Source organism: Ornithodoros turicata, chromosome 4, assembly GCF_037126465.1.
Source record: "Ornithodoros turicata isolate Travis chromosome 4, ASM3712646v1, whole genome shotgun sequence".
Classification (NCBI taxonomy): Eukaryota; Metazoa; Arthropoda; class Arachnida; order Ixodida; family Argasidae; genus Ornithodoros; species Ornithodoros turicata.
The window spans coordinates 42,607,331-42,615,393 of NC_088204.1; the positions used below are offsets into that span (position 1 = coordinate 42,607,331).

Genomic DNA, 8,063 nt, shown 5'->3' on the forward strand with positions numbered 1-8,063 from the left:
ATGGACGCAGCTATCCTCCCCCCAAGCGGATTCCGCTCGGTCTTCCACTTCACCCTTTCCTCTCCTCCTCTCCACCACCTTTCCCTTCCCGAGAAACATGCCGCCTAATCAGGCAGGCAGACCTCTCGGGTTCCTCCCAACGACACTCCTCCTCCTCCTCCTCCAACAACTTCCCGCAGATTATACACATTGTTCGAAACAGTGAACATACGTGGCAGTCCCATTGTAACATTCGCTAGAACTTGACAACTCAACTTTCCACTTTCTGGAAGCAGCCGCTATCGCCTGCCCCTCGTGAGAGACTCCGCTCGGTCTATTGCGCATGCGCCATCCCGCCCTCCAACTCTCTCTCTCCTTCCGCTTGTATGGACCCATGCGGTCTGCACGCCAACCAAAAGCACGCAAAGCGTGTGCCGCTGGCGGGCAATTTACTTTCGGTTTCTCGGTCTGAAACGGAGAAACCAGCTACGGATGAATGTCCGTACTGCGATCGGTGTTTCAGTAAAATGTACAACTTGAAACGATATGTGCTGAGTGTCCATAAGGTAAATTACTCTCCATAACTGAAAAAATAACTTTATGTGCTGTCACTGCACGGCCGAGTATCGCATTTACGAGGACTTGGTAGCGCACCATGAAACGATCCACAGCTTCGCAGCGAAATATGAGTCGCGGAAATTTACCTCCATGGAAGGTAGGTCTCTAATCTCATCCCCTACGTATAAAGAAGGGACAATTTGCTAAGCCAGAGGCGCTGGCAGAGCAGAAGTTCCACATTGCAATTCATGCGGCCTGCTGCAGCACTTCTTTGCCGCACTTATTTCAAGCAGACTCGGGCTACGCTGTTGTGAAAGCAAACATAGGGAACCTACGTCGAGGAGATATTAATTGTTTGTTTGTTTTTTAGAATATGTGAAACAAAATTCGAGAAAGCTTTGTTTTGGACAGGATTGTCAACCTTGCCTTATACATGCACATACTTGTACTAGATTATGTGTTTGGATGGTCATATATTATGGTCTATACAACTTTAAAATCTCTAGCACAGGAAAAGCGGTTGGAAGAAAGGTTCTATATTTGTCTAAAAACATAATTTGGAAATGTATATGATTATGATTAGAGTGAAAATTTTATACAAAGCACTTTGAAAGACATACCCCCACCTGAGTCTTCAGACACTGCTTATCTGAGCTCATTTCACTATCCCACATTCAATAGCATATGTATGTAACATCACATCATTGAAATATCACCTGGCTGATAGTGTTGTCATATACTAATTGTGAGAGGCACATCACATACATTTCAGTTTTCAGTACAAATGCTTGATTCGACATTCCGTACAAGAGCACAAATGTGTATGGTAATTAGTGGCACACCTCAACAATAAACTTAAATTCAGAATGATTTTAACAGAATTCAAAGCGTGGAAGGAAGAAGTGGAGAAGGCCACACACACCAAGTTCTCAGCCCCAACCGGATCAAGAACAATTGCTGGTGGTGTCAAGAAATGGTACTTGCGGTGTCACCGGTCAGGCAGTCCCTTACAGGCACAGGTGCAAGACAGTTGAAGTCCCAAGGGAGTGTTAAAACTGGTGGGACATGTCTCGCACACATGACGGTCTGCAAGGATGGTACAGAAGTGAGAGTGAATTACCAGAGTTCACACCTGGGGCACAATTTTGAGTTGTGCCACGCTACTTTGTCTCCAACTGAAAAGGCGGGTATTGCAGGTAACAAAGAGTACAATCAGTATTATAACATATACCAACAGACAACCATATCAAAACTTATGATTTACATGCACAATATTGAGAACTATTTTTTAGTATCCATTGCTAATTAAGTTTTCACTATGAAGATGTTACCTAGTGACCCTTGCAGGCACATAACACACAAAAATAGGTGGTTTCAGCCTTTGTTGCATATACTACAAAGTATAACCCTTCTCCAGCAAAACTGCAAGAAGGCGCGACCATGGACGCTGTCTTGGATGGCAACAACCTCGATGGAACCCTTGACCGCATAAACCTGGCGACACGACAAGATCCCGACAATATAATGAGAGATTTCAAAATCACCTACAATGAAAAGCTTCATGAAAATGATTACATCAGTGTCAGACTATGGGTCGAGAGAATGAAAATGGAGTGTCAGGATCCGATTCCCTTTTTCAAACATCAAAACCAACAAGATGACCCTAGTGTCCTAAATCGAACACACAGTGAGCTGCTTGATGAAAAAGATTTCCTGCTTCTCATTATGTTGCCACCACAAGAGCAACTGCTAAAGGCCCTTGGCACTGACAGACTGTGCATTGACGGCACTTATGGGACTACAGGTATTGATAATCTGCAAGCTCTACACAAGTTGTAAGTCTTTACTTGTTATGTGGATAGTAACCTCTATCATGGTTATGCTAATTTTAGGCAGACTTGTACATGTTTAGAGTATTGTATTTATGACAGTATTTTCTACACTATTTCTGGTATTTTGGTATCTTACTCAATACTTTTTAGGGGAGTATTTGTACTCGCATGCTTGCTGTTCACAAATTTCCATTCCCCGTCCATTCGAACCCCTACGGTAACCTTTCTGGAAAATCATCCAAATTCAAGGTTTTGTGCCAGGTGCACAATTCCAGGGAGGGCAAGGGTTTCATGATGTGTGCCCTGCAGTTGCAACAGAGTTCTGACCTAAACATCACCTCTAGCTCAGTCATAGTCTTCCAGCTCTAGGACAACCCTACTTGGCAAGCTTCTACTCTTTCTCTTTGTGTACGACAGATCGGTAAGTCACCGCCACAGGCCCTGTTGTTGTTGTTTTTTGTGTGTGTGTATTTAGCGATATAAAGAAGTTATACTGTAAGGGTTGTCAGTTCACAGACGGGAGCCAACGAAAGAGGTACATTCACTCTCCTGGCACAATTTGCTATCTTATTTTAAATTCTTTTTGGGTGTCTTGTACATGTCTGAATTTCTAGGATATTCTGCATGTAGCAGTTGGCTATTGGCCTGTTCATTCAATACCCGAGAGTGTCACTATATGCATTGTACCAGGGCAGCGTGCAGGATGTCTACCTACAGATGCAGACAATTAAACATGCATACGAAGTCTTGAGTCTTGACGAGGACGAGGGTTATCAGATGCACTCACAACATTATGTGGCAATCCAATTAGGTATCATACAACAAAAAATGACAAAGAAGGACTTCACTATTACTGACATACAGTTTACATTTTTAGTGTCATCTATCTTACTTGATAAGTACTCACACCACACAAGGAAAACATGCTTATCAAGCCAAGTGTCACCATATTTGTGTATCAAAAAGAAGTGTAAGTGGCATTTGTGTTGCTAATAGTTCCCAGCGTAACCTTTTCTTTATCTCAGTGGAGTTGGTTGAAAAGGAATTATTACCTGCCACCAACCTCGCTGCCTGACTTTGTACGGCCTCTGTTAATTTTAATTTTTTCTCTATTAACTGTTTCAACTAGTCTCAATTCATCTTCATCAATTTATCTGTTGTTCCTGTCCAAGTATTCCTGCTGAGAACCTCATACAACAGATGTACATTCTAGAATGCAGGAAGGACGTATGATTTATAAAGTCCCTCCTTAACATTGGGAGGACATTGAAATTTTAAGGAAAGGCAAAGAACAATTTTTTGACTGTAATAAAATTAGGCAAAAATTTTTACAAAACATTACCATTCTGCCATAGGACTTTCTTTTTAACAAAAGAAAGTATGCAAAAGTTTGTGAGGGTGTTTCATATTTCTTCTCTTTTTAGAAGCTTTGGTTTTAGGTTGAAAAAAAAATCAGTGTAAAGCGGAGCTTGTTGGACACAGCTTTTTCAGCTATTTCTCAAGGCATACACAACGTTTGCATTGATATCTTGGCTGCTAAAATCAATATTCTAAATGTAGCATGTTTAAGTGTTTGTTAATTACTATATCTATGAAAAACGCACAATGAAAAAATAGTTGCCATCAGGCTAATAACAGCCAGTCGGTTTGATCTGTGTAAAGTCTTTTTTTAAAGGATACTGGTACACAATGCTGAGACACACTGTAGAAAGGGGCAACATTTCCTTTAGGTGTAAACCAAAGAAGACATGGAGCAGACCTGTGTCTTGTGTCGTTCTTTTTGATCGTTTATTTATTGTTTGTGTATTCCTCAGGCTTAAAGAAACGTTGCCCCTTTCTACAATACACCAGCCCACTGGAACACTTCTGATTCGTTCTTCGACACCCTTTATATGAGCAGCTTAACTGAAGTTGCAAAGGGATTCTCACCCTGCGTCTGTGTCATCCCTATAGGTTTCGACTTTGAACTTGTGACGCTCCTATGTGTTGACGAGTTTGGCAGTGGGTTTCCTTGCGCTTTCTGCATATATGTAGCCATGAAGATCTTCTTTGGTGCCATAAAAGAAAGGACTGGAATCCTGGTCGTAAATACCTTCATGAGTGATGATGCACCAGCGTTTTACAATGCCTGGAAAGAGACCATGGGAAAGGCTGACCGACAACTACTATGCACATGGCATGTGGATAAAAACTGGAGAAAAAACATCAGAAAGCATGTAAAAGGCAAAGAAGCACATGAGTTCACATACAAGGTAAGAACAGTTTAGATGACACTAGAGGCCATGTAGTATCGCACAGCAGCAATAGCTTATGCTAATCACATTCAGTTAGCTTTTTGAAGACCTGGTGGCTTTTGAAACACACGTTCTTCCAGAGACCGTAATCACCGTATTTTGAACTACTATAATGTATTCATGTTGGTTTCCCTGTGGGATTACCCGCAGGCTTTGCGGACACTAATGGACGAAGCAGATGAAGGCAGGTTCCAAGAGCTGTTGAAAGCCTTCCTTGAAGAGTGTGCAAACTCAGCCGGCAATGGAACTTTTTTTAAAGTACTTTACGCGCCACTATGCGCCTTGCTACCGCATAGGGGCCGGGATAAACACAAACATGCGGCTTGAGGCACTGCATAGGGTTCTCAAGTATTGCTACCTTCAAGGGAAGCACAATGAGAGGGTAGATAGGCTCATATCAGCTCTCTTGAGACTTATGAAAAACAAGCTGTTTGATCGCTTGACCAAGTTTTTTAAGAATGTGCCCGGGGCACAAGTAAAGGACATCACCAAACGGCATGAAGCTGGTGTTCACATTCCGCAAGAACACATATGTAATGTTGGCACACACCAATGGTCAGTGAAGTCACAGTCTTCTGAGGGTGTGTCGTACATTGTGACACAGCAGCCAAACACTGACTGTACTTCATCGACATGCAGCTTCAGGTGTCCAAAATGTGCCATATGTGTCCACAACTTCACTTGCACATGTATCGACAACACAGTGAGGCTTGGTCTTTGCAAGCATATCCACGCAGTTGCTGCCACTCTGATGAACGCTGGACACCTGAAAGAAACTGTACTGCAACTGGATGAACAGGTACGATATTGTGTGCATTATACGCTTTTACAAGGGCAAGTGCATGCATGATTTCATTAACATGATTATATGCGACACTGGCACCTAATTGTGTATCTGACTATCTGTATCAGTCATTGTGTCTGCATGAGCAAAATGTCTTCTTGCACTTTCAGCACTTTTAGTACAATGACTACTACAATGAGTATTTGATATCAATACCTCTTCATAAAATATTATCTTTTTGCATGCCTCATCATGCTTTGTGCCACAGCAGTAGTATTGGATTCACTACCTTGCAGTGATGTTTGTTTCATCTTTCCTCATTGCAGGTATGCAGCAGTGAAAGCTTCATGGAGTCACTACACTCTTAACTCGGTACCCTTTAGTAAAGGGTAAAAAATCGCAATATTTTACCCTCTGTTTCAGAAGCTACCAGGTACCCTCTGAGCGACCCCTTTTATAAAAGTTACAAGGAAACCCACTAATTAGAGGTTACGGCCTTCAATCCAGCACCTGCCCGTAAAGGTTACGCCAACGTGCGGTTTTTATACAGGATGTTTATTTTTATTCGCAACAGAGTAGCGCTCATTTGGCAGGTGGGTTATGTGAATTTTTGCTAATTAATCGATCCGTAGTTACAAACACATGCGTCAGGAAATGTCGGAAATGTTTGTAACTACGGATGGGTTAATTTGCGAAAATTAACATAACCCAAATGTCAAATGAGCGCTGGTGTGATTCGAATAAAAACAAACACCCTGTGCGTGGGATATGGACAGACCTTTACACAACACACCAAGGTACCAAAATGAACCAGCAGAAAAGGAGATCTTGAACATATGTATATTACAAAAACAGAAGTCTGTCAAGAGGTGACACATTGTGCACAAGTGCGATTCTGATGTGAGGAGAAACCATGGTCGCTTTACCATGTATGTGGAAAAAAGAACTATCTTCTAAGTGAGAAGCAATGCATAAAAGTGCGAGGAAGCCAGCGAGTCAAAACAACTGACCTATGTTTGCCAAGCTGAACAGACCCAATGAAATGGAGAATTGCAGCAGAAAAAAATTTATTCCACATTCGTGTTGCAGAGGCGAGCGCAAATGGCAATACAGTATTACATAAAACGCACACAACCTTGAGGAATATGAGTGTACAGTAACGCAGGAGACACTACCTTACTGCGTTATCAGCGTTGGAGGCGCTCTGGGACGAGTTTGTGAGGTACTGCATTGCGCTGGTGACGGTATGTGAACCTGCATGTGGGATCCTGGGAACAAAAGTTTGAGCAATGAGAGTAACATTTACGGAACCATTCAAATCCGTACAAAGCACAAGCTATAAAGCACAAGCTATAAAGCAGCATAAATGCGGGAAGGCGTTCACTCCGCGATTGAGTCTTAAAATATCGTAAGAACACAACAAGTAGGAAGCTGCGAATTATATATCTCGATGCATATATCCGCAGCTCGCAAAATGCAAGTAAGAGCAGAAAAGTAGCAAGCGTTAGTGGCGTTCATATGCAGGACCGCAAAACGCTTGCCGTAATCACAACAAACATGCGCTAAGAGCTCTTACTATCAAATTAAGCACGTACCTAGCACAAAATGTACACTTACCCAGTGTATGAAGTGTGTGAATTAGGGCTGCGGTGGTGACGTCCGTTTTCGGTTATATATTCTTTGCAATCTTCGCACTCACTACACTTTCCCCTGAGAACACCGAAAATATCCTTGTTTGCTAGCGACATCTAGCTTTTCCGTTCTTTTTGACGATACTATGATAAACGCGAGGAAAACCACTGATTAAAACAGATTACACTTGTTAACGGACGGACGACGAGCGTTAAGCGTTTCAAGGAAACCGCTTTCAGTGTGGATAGACCTAGACCAGGCTCTGCTACGCAGCGAAATCGGAAATCTTGGTGGTTGCGGCATTGACAATGGTTTTCCACCCTTTAGAAAGAAACATACTATCAGTATTCCAGACTGCGAACTTATAATCTGTGTTCATACAGCATTGATAACATGTAGTCGAACGATAAGACAAGAAACGATACATTTAACAAACGATAAGAAACTAACAAAGAAATTATCGTTGGAGATTTCGCTTAGAAGTTACAGTGTCGGAGTAGAGGGTACATTTATAAGTTACAACAAGCTGTTTTTGTTTTTTCCGAGATGTAACTTCTATTCGTCGTGTAAAGACATGACCTTGGTCGCTTTTAACCTCTAAATATACGTTACAGTGGTGTAACCTATAAGAAATCTCGAAATCTACGTCTATATAGAAGTTACATGTTTCTAAAAGTTACAATAAAAGGTACGGGTTTAAGAGTGTAGTCATTGTTGATGTCATACAGGGCAATGGTAATGATAGTGACAACGATAGTGAAGACAAACGCCTAATGGCTGGGGCCTTGTTTCATCAGCTTCAATCCACAGTAGTAGATGCAGCAACAAAGGAAACAGTCAAGTCTACATTGCGTCCCCTCCTTGAATCTGTAGCATCATGCACTTCGACTACTTCAGTACCTCTGCAAAGACAAGCTCCAAACAAAAAAATAACCCCCCAGCCACGGTTCACAAGCAACAGGAAGAAAACCTCCAGAGTGTCAG

General features: G+C 42.0%; 1 long non-coding RNA gene across 1 annotated transcript; it reads right to left on the minus strand.

Annotated features, from left to right (window-relative positions):
- Positions 1-1,063: 1,063 nt before the first annotated feature.
- Positions 1,064-7,363, minus strand: LOC135393057 (uncharacterized). The gene is made up of 5 exons (XR_010422413.1): positions 7,065-7,363; positions 6,623-6,715; positions 5,214-5,439; positions 4,299-4,497; positions 1,064-1,623 (listed from the first exon to the last, which is right to left on the minus strand). It is a non-coding gene; the product is annotated as an uncharacterized LOC135393057 (long non-coding RNA).
- Between the last annotated feature and the right edge of the window lie 700 nt (positions 7,364-8,063).